This window comes from Suricata suricatta, chromosome 10 (genome assembly GCF_006229205.1).
Source record: "Suricata suricatta isolate VVHF042 chromosome 10, meerkat_22Aug2017_6uvM2_HiC, whole genome shotgun sequence".
Classification (NCBI taxonomy): Eukaryota; Metazoa; Chordata; class Mammalia; order Carnivora; family Herpestidae; genus Suricata; species Suricata suricatta.
This window is the reverse complement of record NC_043709.1, coordinates 67,968,563-67,986,085: the sequence shown is the minus strand read 5'-3', so window position 1 is coordinate 67,986,085 and position 17,523 is coordinate 67,968,563.

Below are 17,523 nucleotides of genomic sequence, written 5' to 3'. Positions count from 1 at the left end.
CCTTCAGTCCAGTCAGCTACAATGGCTCTTACTATTCTGGGTGGGGTTTGGTCCCTGCACTGTTAGTAGACTAGTCTGGGGCTGCCTTGGGCTTGAGTTGAGTCAGACCAGGCATTTGCCAGAGATGCAGTAGCACCAAACTGCAAGGTGCTTTCCCAAGTTGTCCCCTGAGAAGCTTTCATTGGTGGCCAGGACCTATAATCAGATCCGCTGTGTGCCCCCAGCCCTCTGATGTGGCCAGAGTCTGACTAACGTGGGTGATTGCCTTTCCAGCTCCTTATGGCAGGAATCACTTTGGAGTGACTGTCAGAGATTTTGCATACTGCCAGGCTTGTGGCCCTGGTTTGAGTGGGCTCTGGCCAAGACTGTAGTGGAAGGTACAGATCCACAAAGCATGTGAGGTTGTTTGCAATTTTACCAAGGTTTGCATGCTGGCCCTCTTCTAGAGGGGACCTGCCACCACACCGCTAGGACAAGGTTCCACTGCCAGGAGACAGTGTTGGAATGGTTTCCACTGGTTTTCTGTGGGGAGGGGACTCGCAATACCAGGACTGAGGCAGGGCTGGCTGGAGAAGGCAGATCTGCCAAAGCCAGGCCGGGCAGGGTGTAGGCAAGTTAGGGAGTGAATTATGTGCTATGCTGATTCCTGCAGACTACCACATATTTATGCTGGGGCCTTGAGGGAAGGAAATGGCACCTGCTAGCTCCTTTGTTTCTGGCAGAGTCTCCCAGAGATCTCTGTCCCTCCAGGACATACTCTGAGATTAGTAAACAACTCCCTCCCTATGCCCCCAGGTCTTTTTCAAACTATTGCTTCTGAGCTGTATCTCTAGGGACTATTATTTGTGCTGTCTTTTTAAGGGTGGGAACTCAGTTTCCTCTTACTCTCCTGGCTCTCTAAGAGCCAAGCATGCTGATTTTTTAAATTACAGGCTTTTAAATCTCCCTGTTGTAAGAACTCATGAAATCTGGCCTATACCTATTGTCTTGTTTGTCATATGAAATTTGCTTCTGTTATATTATTTTCTTAGGTATTGCAATTTTGGATTGTGAAATAATTTCTAATGGAGTTGTATCTTGTAGAAATCTGCTATCATCTGACTTTCATGGGTATGAAAGTAACTCTAGAGAATTTTGGCTACTTCTGCCAGTTTTCTTGAGAAGATGAAGAATTAAAACTAAAACTCAACCTACATATTAAAAGTAAAATGGCGTAATGTATCCAGTAATTTCTAATTGTTTTATATCAGTAGGTTTTGTTTTTATTCTATAGGCCTATCTCAGAGCTATTGTTGGCTTCAGTTTCAGATCACACAAAAAAGTGACTGTCACAAAAAATGAGTCTAATGAATTTTTTTGGTTTCAAGTGCATATAAAAGTTATACATACACTGTATTTTGTCTTTTATGGGTATTGCATTGTGTCTAAAATGTACATATCTTAACTTACAAATACTTTATTGCTAAAAATGCTAACCATCATCTGAGCTTTCAGTGAATTATTGTTTTGGCGGTGGAGGGTTTTGCTTCAATGTTAATGGTTGCTGACTGATCAAGATAGTGTTTGCTGATGGTTGACGTGACTGTGGCAATTTCTTAAAGTTAGATTGAAGTCTCTTGCTGTTTCTACCACCTCTGCACCCACATACAAAAGTGGATTAGACACTGAGGAACAACAGGTCCAAGGCCAGAGGTGAATGCAACTTGGTTTCTAAGGATAGTAAGGAGCCCAGTATGGATGCAGCATGGATAGTTGGGAATTTAATGGAAATGTTATTGGCAGATAACCTGGAACCAAGCCATTTATAGTTAATAGATCATGAGAAAGACTTTCAGTTTTATTCTAAGTGTGATGTGCAACTAATGGAAGATCAAAACAAGGAAATTACATGATTTGGTTTCTATCATAACATAGTCACTCCAGCTTCTAAGGAAGGGAGTTGGAAGAGAACTGAAGTGGCCCAAATGAGGTGTAACAGTGGCAAGGCCTAGGGTTGAGAATAGTGACACTATGAAGTGGTCATACTTGGGAACTACATTAAATTTAACTCTTACATTAGCAAATGTATGGATTAGGAGTCAAGGATTACTCCTTTTAATTTTATCTAAGTTGCATGAGATGCTATGAGGTGCTATGAAATCACTTTGGGGTATTAGTTTGTAATGCCTATTGGACATACAGGTAAGAATCCTGCTTGGGGCATTAGATACAGAAGTCTAGAGGTCAGCTCAATATGTAAATTTGGAAATCAATATATAACTGGTATTTATAACTTATGTATATAATAATATATATAATAATTGGGTTATATCATCCAGGACAGTGCTTTCTAGTCTTTTTTATGTCACTGACTACATAAATAATATAATATCTGTATACTTGAAGAAGCAAACAGACAAAGCTGTGTGGCTAGAGGTGATGACCAAGAACCTCCAGGAACCACATCTCGGAAATATTTATAACCTGTGTGTTCACACTAGTTAGGACAGTAGTAAAAAAGTATGCCATGGTAACCTCAACATTTAGAGGTCACAGAGTAGGAGAGGATTTAGCAAGAAACTGAGAAGAACTTGCAGGTGGTAAGAGAAAAACCGGTACCATGTGACATTCCAGAGGCTGAGTAAAGAAACTGATTCAAAAAGGAAGGAGAATCAACTGCAGTTAGGTTGAGAAAGATAAGGACCAAGAATTGACTATTATTACCTGTTTTAGAGATGAATGAACTGAGGCTCAGAGAGATTTTCCAAGGATGAGGATGGGCCTGAGAGTCTGCATTTTAGTAAGATTCCAGGTGATACATGCTCATGGGTTCAAGCCCTGCATCTGGCTCTGTGCTGACAGCTCAGAGCCTGGAGCCTGCTTCGAATTCTGTGTCTCCCTCTCTCTCTGCCCCTCCCCCACTCTCTCTCTCTCAAAAATGAATAAATGTTTAAAAAATTTTTTTAACTTAAAAGATTCCAGGTGATGCTGCTAGTTTATGGATCATATTGACTATTAAGACTTCTAGACCAAACTCCCTTGCCTAATTCTTTTAATTCTTAAATAGAAGATATATGTTTTAAATGTTTATTTATTTTTGAGGGGGAGGGAGAGAATGAGCAGGGGAGAAGGAGAGAGAGAGGGAGATAGAGAATCCCAAGGAAGCTCTACACCATCAGTGTGGAGCCCAACATAGAGCTTGAACTCACAAACTATGAGATCATGACCTGAGCTGCAATCAAGAATCAGACACTTAACTGACTGACCACCCAGGTACTCCTGTAGGAAATACTTTCTTAAATAAAATTGGACAAATTGAGATTTTCAGGGACCTTATCAATTATTATTTTAGTCTAGTCATGAAAATGAAAGCCTAATTAGAATGAGTTCAAAAGAATATAGGAGATGAAGAGAGAGTGGCAGTGCATTTAAGGAAATTTCTTGAGGATTTGATTCTAAAGGGGAGCAGAGTAATAGAATAGTATCTGAACACGAATGTGTGAGGGATTTTTTGTTTTCTAAGGAAGCTGTTATAGCATGCTCCCAGACTTAAAAGTAACACAATGTAAAGGAAAACATGATATTTCAGGAGAAAGAGATTCAGTCCCAGAGTAGGTGAGAAGATACTCAGCTGCACAGTTGTGTTACTTCAGCCCATGTACAACCAGGCTATTTGGCTTTATATAGGGGAATGGACAGTTTATCTAAAAAGCAGGTAGAATGGCAGAGACTATGAGTACAGACATAACTTGGTTAGTAGATTTGTTGGTGGCAACACATTAAGTGGAGGAGGGACAGTAAAGTAGTCTCTAAACTGAAAAGGCTCTTTAAGACCAAAAAATGAAGAAAGCTACTCCTTACCATTTACACAGAGTTTTATTCAGGGTAACTTACTGATGGGGGGTGGACAGACTGCAATCCATCCATTATGCAGCTGTTCTCTGCAGTCTGAACCTTAATCCACAGCTTTTATAGAGTGAGGGACATTGTGGTGTGGTCAAAGGACAGACATCTTAAGTGGTGGCTTCTGCAAAGATACAACAAAGAGAGAAAACTACAGGTCAGTATCCCTGAGATGCAAAAAGCCTCAAGAAAATATTAGCAAACCTCATACAACAATGCATTATAAAGATCATTCACCACATTCAGGTGGGATTTATTCCAGGGATGCATGGGTGGTTCAACATTCACAAATCAGTCTCATACACTACATCAATAAAACAAACAAAAAAATATGGTATTCTCAATAGATGTAGAAAAAGCATTTGACAGAATTCAATATCCAGTCATGATAAAAAAAAAAAAAACCTCTCAACAAAGTGGGCTTAGAGGAAGCATAGCTTGACATAATAAAGACTACATATGAAAAGTCCACAGCAAACATCAGAGTCAGTGGTGAAAAGCTGAGATCTTTTGTCATAAGGTCAGGAACAAGATAATAATAGCCACTCTCACTACTTTTATTCAACAAAGTACTGGAAGTCCTAGCGACCGCATTCAGACAAGAAAAATAAATAAGCGGTATTCATACTGATAAAAAGTTAAACTGTCACTATTTGCAGATCACATGATGTTGTACATAGAAAACCCTGAAACTGCACCAAAAAAAAAAAAAACCCTACTAGAAGTAATAAATACAGTAAAGTGGCAGGATACAAAGTTGATACCCAGAAATTGGTAGTGTTTCTATATTCAGAAAGAGAATTTTTTTTAAAACATCCATTTATAATTGCACCAAAAATAATAAAGTACCTAAGAATAAGCTTAATCAAAGATGTAAAAGACCCATACTCCAAAACCTAAAAAATAGCGATGAAAGAAATTGAAGATGATACAAATGGATACATATTCTATGCTCTTGGATTAGAAACATTAATATTGTCAAAATGTCCACATTACCCAAAACAATCTACAGCATCAATTCAATTACTATCAAAACACCAACAGCATTTTTCACAAAGCTAGAACAAACAATAATAAAAGTCCTGTGGAACCGCAGAAGACCCTGAATAGCCAAAGCAATTCTGAGAAAAGAGATAAAATCTGAATGTATCATAATACCAGATTTCAATATATTCTACAAAGATGTAGTAATCAAAATAGTATGGTACTAGCAAAAAAAATAGATAACACAGACCAACAGAACAGAATAGAGATGCCAGAAACAAACCCATGTTTATATGGTCAATTAATCTATTGACAAAGGAAGCAAGAATCTACAATGAAGAAAAGACAGTCTTTTCAATAAATGGTGCTGGGACAACTGGACAGCTATGTGTAAAAGAATGAAACTAAACTACTTTCCTACACCATACAGAAAAATAAACACAAAATAGATTAGAGACCTAAATGTGAGACCTGAAACAAGAGAGTGTAGGCAGTAATTTCTATCACATTGGCCATAGGAACATTTTTCTAGATATGCTTCCTAGGGCAAGACAAACAAAAGCAAAAATAAACTGTTGGGACTACATCAAAATGAAAGTTTTGCAAAAAGATACCTAACTGAACAGGAAAAGATATTTGCAAGGGACATATCCAATAAAGGCTTAGTATTCGAAATCAATGCAGAACTTCTGCAATTCAATACAATCCCCTCAAGATAAACCAATTTAAAAATGGGCAGAAGACATGAACAGACATTTCTCCAAAGAAGACAAATGACCAAGAGACACAGGAAAAGATGCTCAACATCACTCATCATCAGCAAAATGCAAGTCAAAACCACAGTGAGATACCACATCAAACTCATCAGAATGGTTAAAATAAAAAACACAAACAACAAGTGTTGACAAGGATGTAGAGATAAAGGAAACTTCACCCAGTGTTTCTGGGGATGCACTGGTGCAGCCACTGTGGAAAATAGTATGGAGGTTCTTCAAAAAAATTAAAAATAGAAATACTATAGGATCCAATAATTCTACTGCTGGGTGTTTACCCCAAGAGAATGAAAACACTAATTTGAAAAGTTATATGCATCCATATGTTCATGTAGCATTATTTACATAGTCAAGATATGGAAGCAACTCAAGTGTGCATTAATAGATGAATGGATAAAGATGTGTTGTATATGTACACAATGGATATTCCTCCACCATAAAGATGAGTGAAATCTTGTCATTTGTAACAACATGGATGGATCTAGATGGTGTAATGCTAAGTAAAATAATTCAGAGAAAGACAAATACCACATGGTTTCACTCTTATGTGAATTAAAAAAAAAGAAATGAACAAAGAATAAAAGACAAACTGAGAAACAGATTCTTAAAGAGAACAAACTAGTGGTTGGCAGAGGGGAGACGGAGGAATATTTGAAATAGGTAAAGGAGAATAGAGTACACTTATGGGGTGCCTGGGTGGCTTGGTCAGTTAGGTGTCCAACTTCGGCTCAGGTCACAATCTCACGGTTCATGAGTTCAAGCCCCACGTCAGGCTCTGTGCTGACAGCTCAGAGTCTGAGAGCCTGCTTCAGATTCTGTGTCTCACTCTCTCTGCCCCTCCCCCACTTGTACTCCCACTTTTTCTCTCTCTTTCTCAAAAATAAAAGAAACATTAAAAAATATTTTTTAAAAAGTACACTTATATTGATGAGCACTGAGTAATGTGTAGAATATTCAATCGCTATATTGTACACATGAAACTAATATAACACCGTATGTTAATTGTACTGGAATTAAGATAAATAAATAATGATTAAAAGAATAAAAACTTTCACACAGCAAAGGACAAAAAGCCTACTGCAAATGATATATCCAATAAGGGATTCATATGCAAAATATTTAAAGAACTTATATACCAAAAAAAAAAAAAAAAAAGAATCTGATTTAACAATGCATGGGGGTGCCTAGGTGGCTCAGTCCGTTAAGTGTCTGACTTCGGCTCAGGTCATAATCTCACAGTCCATGGGTTCAAGCCCTGCATCAGGCTCTGTGCTGACAGCTCAGAGCCTGGAACCTGCTTTAGATTTTGTGTCTCCCTCTCTCTTTGCCTCTCCCCTCCTCCACCCGCTCTCTGCCTCTCTCTCTCAAAATAAAGACATTAAAAATTTTTTTGAACAAAAATTAAATGCACAGAGAACCTGAATAGACATTTTTCCAAAGAAGACATACAGATAGACACATGAAAGATGCTCAACATTGCTAATCATCAGAGAAATGCATCAAAACCATAATGAGTTATCCCTGTACACCAGTTAGAATGGTTATGGTGAAACTGACAAGAAACAAGTTGGTAAGGATGTAGAGAACAAGGAACCCATGGGCACTGCTGGTAGGAATGTAAATTGGAACAGCCACTATGGAAAACAGTATGCAGATTCCTCAAAAAATTAAAAATAGAAATAACATATGATCCAGCAATTATAGTACTGGGTATTTACCAAGTTTGAAAAGATACATAAAGGTGCCTGGGTGACTCAGCTGGTTAAGCATCTCACAGTTGATTTTGGCTCAGATCATAATTTCATGGTTCTTGAGATCAGCCCCACATCAGACTCTGCACTGACAGCATGGAGCCTGCCTGGGATTATTCTCTGTCTCTTTCTCTCTCTGCCTTCCCCCAACTTGTGTGTGCATTCTCTTTCTTTCAAAGTAAATAAATAAAGATATATCCACCCTATGTTTATTGCAGCATTATTTATAATAGCCAAGATATGGAAGCAACCTAAGTGTCCATCTGTAGATAAGTGGATAAGGAAAAATGTGATATATATGTGTGTATACACAAGGAATGTTATACCACCACAAAAAAATCAGATGAGCCCATTTGAGACAATATGGATGGACCTAGAGGGTATTACATTAAGTGAGATAAGTCAGACTGAGAAAGACAAATATCATATGATTCCACTTATAAATGGAATCTTAAAAAATGAATAAACAAACAAAAAGAATCAGAACTGTAAGTACAGAGAACAAACTGATGATTGGCAGAAGGGAGGGGGTGGGAGGGAGATACAGGTTTCTAGTTATGGAATGAATAAGTCACAGGAATAAAAAACACAGCATAAGGAATACAGTCAATGATACTGTAATAGTAATGTCATAGGACAGATCGTAGCTATACTTGTGGTGAACATAGCATAATGTATAAATTTGGAAAATCACTAAATTGTACACCAAAAACTAATGTAACATTGTGTTACATTACTCAAGTTGTGTGACTATACTCAAAAAATTTTTAACTAAAAGTGGTGCCATCTGGGCACTAGAGGGATGCTCAGAACAAGCCTTTCTGCATTGTCAAGGCATACATTAACCCACAAGGGGGCTGGAACATGTTGTCCTGAGTGAGGTACGTCATTACACTGACATGAGCAAATATAGAGTCAGTTTTGTCAGCACTCCTAAGGAGAATAAGGGAGTTCTTAACTGTTTACTTACCCATTTAGTATAATAAGTAAAAACATCAACTGTGTGTGAGTGGCACAGGAGTTCTTTTTATGTTCAAAGAAAAAGGAAACTTTTTTTTAATATTCTCAAAGAATTGAAGAAGTGAATTGGCTACGTAAATATTGGAGTTCTGGCATAAGATTTGTGGTCATAAATTTTAAATGATTGTATGGTTGTGTGGTTGTGAATTTAACTCCATCAGGAGCATGCGCAGAGCAGAGAGAGTTGTGCTTAAGCCTGGTTGGGTTTTACCGGTGAGTACAACAGAGGAACAGAGGGGCAAGAAGTCGAGGTTAGATGGAAAGCCATGATTATAATGATTATCCATGGAATCTAAGCAGAGTAAAAAGAGGTATAAGCACACAGGGTAGGATCAATAAAAATTCCTATGAGATCAAAGGATTGTTAAATTCAGAAAGACAAAATTTTATGTCTATGGACACAGGTTCCTGGGTGTCATGAAGAATAAGGTCATAGTAGAGGACGAGGTCAGGGACCAACTAAAGTTTCAGGGTGTGGGATGAAATGGTCATGTGAAAATTGAAATGACCAACAGTCATGACAAGTCACTGAGTCCCATGCAGCCATCTGAAAAGCAGTAAGAGATGTACTAAAACCTTCGGTGAATACGGACAAGTGACTAGAAGTATTGTAGCTGCCTACAGTGTGGTGGAGTGAAGGGTCACAACCCGGTATAATTCTTCAAAAGGCAAGGAAGTTTTTTAGAGCAAGGAGCTAAGAACAGCTGTTAGGAAATGAAAGGGAGTAAAAGGGGGACTGTCCTACTTCCAGGCCCAGTGCTTTCTGAGATGGCGATGGGAGCAGCCAGCCCCTGAGAAGGCTCTGGTGACGGACTGCTCTAGAGGGAGGGTGGGGTTTTGGCCTGAGTGAGCGAGTGGTGGGAGCATTCTGAGAAGGAATTTGAGGAGAGAGGGGACTTGCTGTTGACAGTTACAAGTTTCAGGGGACATACGGAAGGATTTGGGGTCAGTGAGGGATGGAATTTGCATTAGGTTATTGGATGTACAGCAATAGTAAGGGTCCAGGTAATGCAGGAAGACCTTAAGGGCTTAGATTGCTGGTGAAGACGTCTGTGGGGGAGGATGGCATTAGGGGGTCTAGTTGGAATTTCACCCCCACCTTTCCAATCTCATCTCAGCCATACCTCCCTGAAATGCTTCACCCACTCAATGTAAAATCTCCCACTCACAAACGTACCAGTTGACGCAGACTGATCCTTCTACATATGGCTTTATCACTCCTCTCTCCTACTTCCTCTGAGAAACTTCCCCAAATCCTTGCCCAGTCAGGACTCCTCTTTCCATGTACTTCAACAATTGCCAAACATAATCTGCCATTACCTATTCATTTGTGTATGATTATTTCTCCCACAATAGATTATGAGCTCCTTAATTGCAAATATGGGGTGGTTCGTATTACCCCTAGTACCTAGAACTGTCATCAAAGGGTAGTAGAAATCTAATTTACTGAATTCTCCCCTTTATTCATTCTGAGGCCTCTGGACTCCAGCACTGTACCTGTGATGGTAGTAGATTACCCACAGAAGACCCAAATGCAGGCCGCTCTGCTGCCTTTATGTCATCCACCCTAACCTCAGATAAGGCTGACCAGCACCTTTTGGAGATAGACAGCATAAGACTATGAATAGTCATTTTTGATTTGTGAACCATGAAAGTCCCCACACAAGAAGTGACAATAAAACACTGCCCAAGTTGGGCTGGAAACGGGAAAAAAAACTAGCATCTACATGCTCTTTTTATAAATATACAAAATACAGTTGCAGAGTATGGAAGTCAAAAGACTGGTCTCATAGTAATGATTAGAGCCAAAGGTAACTTAATTTCACAGTTACTTTGTTTACCAATGCTGAACACATATTCACACAAATACATACATGCTTATAAAAACTAATTTTTGTTTATATAATTAAACTACTTTAAAATTTTTTAATCAATTATCTATATCTGCTTTTATTACCACAGTTGATTAATAAGTATGATTATTCTGTTATATAGTAATGGTATGCATATAATATTAAATGTAGTGAAGTGAAAATATGATTTTACAGTTTTACAACTTTTTCCCTACATAAGCATATTTTACTGTCTTAACTTTGCTGAAAAGATTTATTTTAAGATGTACCCATTTTATTTTTAAATGTGCCCTTGTATTTTGTGTTTCTTTTTCTGCTTAGTGATACTTAATCTTCTTATTATAAACCTTTTATGTGATTTGTATGCATATTACCGCTTTTCAAAGTTGATGAGCTGTTCTCACATTCTTTCAAACACACATAATAGATTGATTTTTTAAAGTCCCAAATGTTATAAATAATTATTTCTAAAAGAATTCTATGTGAAATCAAAACTTTTCTGTGGAAAACAGATGAATTTTAGCTTATTTAAGCTTCTGGATGATTGTTGATGAACTGCTGTGAATACTGTAATAGAATACAACAGAGACTTGTGAATGGCACTGAAAGCCTGTGTGCCCAGATTATTTTATGGGTTCTGGGTAAAGAATTAAGTTACAGTTAAATTTCATTACTTTTACAATCATAAGCAAGGTTGAGAATGCTTGGACATTCAGAGTGTGGTCTCTGAAGTCAGACTTCCTGGGTTCAAATCCCAGCTTTACCACTTACAAGAAATGTGACTTTGGGGCACCGGGGTGGCTCAGTTGGCTAAGCATCTGACCTCGCTTGGCTCAGGACATGATCTCTCGGTTTGGTTCGTGGATTCGACCCTCACATCAGGCTTTCTGCTGACAGCTCTGCACTGCTTCGGATTCTGTATCTACCTCCCTCTCTGCCCTTCTCCTGCTTGCACTCTGTCTCTCTTTCAAAAATAAATAAACATTAAAAAAGAATTAAAAAAAAAGAAATGTGACCTTGAGTGAGTTGCTGTCTATGGCCAGCACTATTATTGTTCCTTATATAAAAACAGCTTCTACCTATTCTCCTCTGCCTTTTTCTTGTTGACAGAGCCTTCACACTCCTACAAAGGCCTAGAACACAGACTATTCTCCTAGCTTCTCTTAAAGTTAGGTATTGGTCTGTGATCCAACCCTGTCCAATGGGATGTGAAAAAAAGTCTGCCAGGGATGTTCCAGGACAGGTTTTCCTTCCTGTTAAATAGAGAACAATGGGGGCAATGCAATTCTTTTTTGGCCAATATTGTTCTGTCTCTCTGATGTCTGAAGCTGTAGCAGCCAACTTGTGAACTATGAAAGGACAAGCCTGAGGGCCAACCTTGAGAGAGACAAAGCAGAAAGAGCTTGGGTCCTTGATGACATTCCTAAGTCACTGGGCAAATCCAGGGGGTTTTTGTCAGAGTTCCCTGTTAGGTAGATAAGAAAATGTCCTCATTATTTAATCCATATCCAATTGGACTTACTGTTACTTGCTCATAAGAGTATCTTAATATATTCTCCAATTCAGTGTGGGATAGATACTATGATAGCAAATACCTTGTCTTGTTTTTTATTTCCAGGAAAGTTCTCAACATTGCACACTATATATGATGGCATCTGTGAGGTTTTTCAGAAACCCTTTATCAATAAACCATTTCTAGTTTACTAGAAGTGTTCTTTAAATTATAAATGGAAGCTGAATTTTTCTGCATTTGTTTAAATGATCATATTATTTTTCTCCTTTGTTTTCTTAATGTGACAGACATTTAATTATTTGCAAGTTGCATCTAAACTAGAATTCCTGGAAACCCAACTTGTTTGTGATGTAAATAGTCTGTTACCCATTTTGGATATTGCTGAATTTGATTTGCTATTTTCAGCCATATTTTAAATAAGATTGACCTTTAGTTTTCCATTCTCATGATGCCCTTGTCAGATTTTGGATTTAAGACATGCTGGCTTGATAAAGTGATTTCATAAAAGTCTTTTTCAGTTTTCTGGAAGAGGTTAGCAAGAGTGGAAATACTTCTTCTTTTAATACATTTTAGAACTTGCTAGTTAAACCATGTGGGCCTGGAGCATTCTTTGAAGGAAAATATTTACTTACACATTATTTTTAATAACTGTAAGAATATTCAAATTTTCTGCTTCTTCTTGTGTCAATATTGGACCAAATATATTTTTCCAAGAATGTGTTTCACTTCATTTTTAAAATTTTTTTAATGTTTATTTATTTTTGATACAGAGAGAGACAGAGCATGAGAGGGGGAGGGGCAGAGAGAGAAGGAGACACAGAACAGGAAGCAGGCTCCAGGCTCTGAGCTAGCTGTCAGCACAGAGCCCGACGCGGGGCTCGAACCCTCGACCATAAGATCTGACCTGAGCTGAAGTCAGAGGCTTAACCGACTGAGCCACCCAGGTGCCCCACTTCATTTTTTAATATATTGGTATAAAATTATCTATAACATTCTCTTACTCTGTTTTTAATATATGCATGTTTTGCAAAAATGTAATCTTTTTGATTCTTCACATATTATTTATATCTTTCATATTTTTTCCTTAATCAGTCTCTGCTTTTTATTTCATAAATTCTGCTTTTATAGTCATTATTTTTCACTATTTACTTTCTTTTTTTTTAAGTTTATTTATTTATTTTGAGAGAAAGATCATGAGCAGGGGAGGGGCAGAGAGGGAGAGAGAATCCTAAGCAGGCTCCTCACTAACAGTGAGGCTTGAACCACAAAACTGTGAGATCATGACCTGAGCTGAAACCAAGAGTCTGTCACTTAAGTGACTGAGCCACCCAGGTACCCCTTTTGTAATAGTTCTATCTACCTGAAAAATGAACATTTTCCATTATTTTACCTTTAATAAGGTCCTCTTGAATATATACATGCTTTGGATGTGTCTCTTGTAAAGATATAAAGATAGATATTTCAATCCAGTCTGATAATCCTCTTTTTAATGAGAGTATTTAATCTATTAGTATTCAATGTAAGTGTTGATTTACATGAATTAAAATACATCATTTTACTCAGCTTTTTATTTGTCCCATGTTTTTTATGTTTCTTTTTCTCTCCTTTCTTCCCTTCTTTAGATCAATTGTTTTTCTATTTCATATTTTCCTCAGTTAGCTTGGAAAATAGTCATATGCTGTTTTATTATTCTTTAGTAATTATTCAGAGATTTCAACATGCATACTGGATTTATTAAAGTAATCTTTTTTTTAAGTTTATTTATTTATTTTGAGAGAGAGAGAGAGAAAAAAACACATGAGCAGGAAAGGGGCAGAGAGAGAGAGAATCCAAAGCAGGTCCCATGCTGTCAGTGCAGAGCCCCACACCAGGGCTTCATCTCATGAACTGTAGGATCAGGACCTGAGCCAAAATCAAGAGTCAGACACTTACCCAACGGAGCCACCCAGGCGCCTCTATCAAAGTAGTCTTAGTTGATGCTTTTACTTCCTTCTGAGGCAATGAAAGGACTTTGGAATACTTGAGCACTATTAATTCTCCTCCCAACTTATATGCTATTATTGTCATATACTTCAAGTCCTCTATATTTTTTAAACTACATAAGTCATCATAATTGTTTATAATTATTCACAATTGTAAATACGTAAGGATTCATAAATACATAAGAATTTATGTAGTCTGAAATCTTTACCATTTCTATTATTCATCTTCCCATTCTTACTCTCTGAATTTCTATTTGGTATCATTTTTCTTCTTCCAGAAAAATATATTTCAGGTTTCATTAACTACGGATCTTCTGGTAATAAATGCTCTCCATTTGTGTTTACTTCATCTTTATTCTGGAAGGACACTTTGAATGGGTCGAGGACTCTAGATTGTTGCATCGACAGTTCATACTATAGCTTTCAGCCTTTCATCGTTTCTACTGAGAGAGCAGCTCCCAGACTGCTCGTTCTTCAGTGTAATCTCTTTTTTCCTTAGATGTTTTTCCTTTGTTTAATTGTTATTCTTCAGTTTTACTATGATGTATTCAGATGCGGATATCATCTTATTTATCCTGAATCCAGTTTCTTAAACCTGTGATTTGTTGTCTTTCAACAATTTTTGAAAAAAGGTCATCCTTTATCTCTTCAAATATTGATTCTTCTCATTTCTCTGTTATGTCTTCCTGGCACTCCAGTTAAATGTGGGTTGGGCCTTTATATTCTTTCATCTGTGTTTTTCATCTTTCTCTATCTCCTCACATTTTTCTTAGATCTTCATCTGAAGTTTAGGTATTTTCTTCTAAGCTCATTCAATTCACTAATCTCCCTTCATTTGGGTGTAAACTACTGTTAATTCATCCACTGATTTCTTAATTTTGGTTGTAATTTTACTTGCAAAATTTATGTTTGGATAAGGGTTTTTTGGAGGAGTCAAATGTGCTATGTTATTTTTTGTTGTTTCCAACTCATCAACAAAATTTTTTATTTTATTTTTTATCTACTTGAACTTAGCAAGCATGTTATTTTAAAACTAGTGTCTTATTAATTTAATATCTAATGGTCTTACATTTCTGTGTTTATTTTCTGTTGTTTCTACTGATTGTCTTTATGCTAACTAGTCTTCTTATATGCCACATTATTACTGTGTACCACATATTATAAATAAAAATTTGTGGAATGCCAATAATTCTATATATTTTTCCAATCAATGATTTTACTGTAGGCCATATGGAGAATTGATCCAAATCCTAAACATAAACATTACAGATTAAAAAAGATATTTAGCTATATCCAAAAAGGAAATTGCTGAGTATAAAAATTCAAGCTGGGTTAATCTGTCTCTTCTTTTCTTGTGATTTTTTTTTAATAGTGTAAGTTTCTGCTAATCATGTCAAAGTCTCCTTTTTCTTTCTTAACTATTCCCCATAATTGGGTCAGGGTATATCCATTATAATCATTTCAGTTGTATATTACAAAGAAATCTAAAATAGCTCAGGACTAGAATTTACTAGAAAGTTACCAAAGACTCAGGATCCTTCCAGTTCATAGATATGCCATCTACAGGATGTGATTCTAATAATCAAGGTCCATAGGCTGCTAGAGCTCCAACGTCACATCTATATTCTAGGGAGACACAGTATTTTTGTTTACATTTTATTAGCTAGAATACTGCCACGTCATCATACATAGAAATATAGTCCATTATTTATGTAAAATGTGTGTTCATTCATGAAAGTGAAAGGGGCGAATGAATATTAGGAGTTAACAGTCTGTGCCTCAAAGGACCATGGATTAAGAAATAAAGAGAATTGTAGTGAATTTACTGAAAAACTAAATTAGGTTGCGAAAATGTAATATTTTCCAGGTTATTTATTCCTAATGCAACCAATAGCAAGGAGGACATCATGAGAAAAGAAATCAAGGCTTGAGAACCTGAGTTGGAGAAAATAATTATTTGAAAGAAAAAAGGAATAAAAATCTATAGGCAAAGCAAGTAGATAAAAAGTGACTTTCCAGGTGGCTTGATACAGTTGAGAAAACTTGTAAATTAAATACCAAGCTCATATTTTTCAGATGGAATAATGTTGTACTGTACTGTTGAATGTGCAGGAATCAGAACACCTTAAACGGTATACCTCTCACTTTCATGATGAATCCTTTCAGAAAAAAATCCTCAAACATCTATATCTACCTCTTAATTAAACACATGACAATTTGATTTATCATTCATGAAATATTTTCTCTAGACCATGTCCAAAATAGCACTTTGGCGGGCTAGGTCTGTGAGGAATTATCCACAGCACTTGCCCTTGTGCAATTCCACACGACTCCAGAGCAGTTTATGCAAGTGATGTCAAAGGGTAACACAATAAACATTTTCAAGTAATTCCTTGGTTTGGAGACTATCTACTCACTTAAAGTATTTTCCAGTAATTCTTATATTTGGTAAACTCTCTTCCTGAGCTTCAAATTGTCATACACATTTATGCTGTTAGCTTTCCAGTGACTATTCTAAAATATGTCAGTGTAGATCGATGGATCTAAATTCTAAATGCTATCATGTTTTAAGATGCAAATCTGCATTGCATAATGTCCCTTGCCTTCTGTTTTCTTTCAGGCCCTTCTTACCTTGGGCCTGTGCTTTAAAATATTACAGCATGTGGTATCTGCCTCTGATGCTAGAAATAAAAGTTAAGAAAATCCATTTAATTCAACAACAACAAAGTCCTGGAGAAAAAAGGATGTACTTTTTTCTTAGTTCATTTAAAAGCAAATGAAAGTTTAGCTCTCAGGAGGGAAGAGAGATAGGTCAGGCTGTCTTTTGCCCACTTGCCAGATGATGCTAACAAGCCATTGTCCTTCCCCACTCGGGCATGAATGCCTGAGAACTCTTTTTCCTCTGCTTACCATTGCCTTAACCAGCAATACACTCTCTTCTCAGACACCAAGATACCTGAATGTCTAAACATTTATCTATACTAATGCAGGCTCATTCCATGTGAATGCCTGCCAGGCAGGAACTAGGCTGTCAGCTTCATCCCATCAAAAAGACTTTCAGTCCCAAGGACTGATGGCAGGTTCCAATTGTTAAGTCATTCTTGCTTGAACTGAATTTTAAAGTCAGGCTCCTACTGTTAAAGAATGGAGCTCAAAGAGCACATTTAGCCAGAAATGTTGCAATTCTAAATATAATACTCTTGGCTGTGGATTTTGTTCTTGTTGTCATTATTTTTAAAATTTGGGTACTGAGTGAAGCTCGAGGGCAGCAAATAATGTGTAAGGGCAACCAATACTGCATAATAGTTCTTGTTTTGGTACATTTGCTTTGTAGTGATTTATTAAGGGAGACTGAAAAAGCCTGATTAAAATGCATAAACAGTGCTGAACAGTAAACAACCATGTCTAAGGATGAAAAAATGGGACCCACATGCTGTGCATGGAAATTGCCCTTAACAACATGGCCTATTGTTGAACAGATAGGAAGCCAAAGGTTGCTTGTAATCAAATTTGAAGTTTCCCATCACTTATAAAAGCAACACTTCCTTGTGCAAACGTTTCAATTTGTTGTAGTTAAAAACTGCTTCCTGACTTAATCCTTACAGAAACCAGGAGTTCTTTTGACTGTCAGGTGGAGAGAAAAATTTAGACAGAGAGCCCACTAGATTCAAAAAGACTAAATGAAACCAAGTTTGTATATTGAGGGAGAAAATACATCTAAAGAATTAGCAGGAGTAAACTGAAGCAGCAGCAGAGCTCAAGATA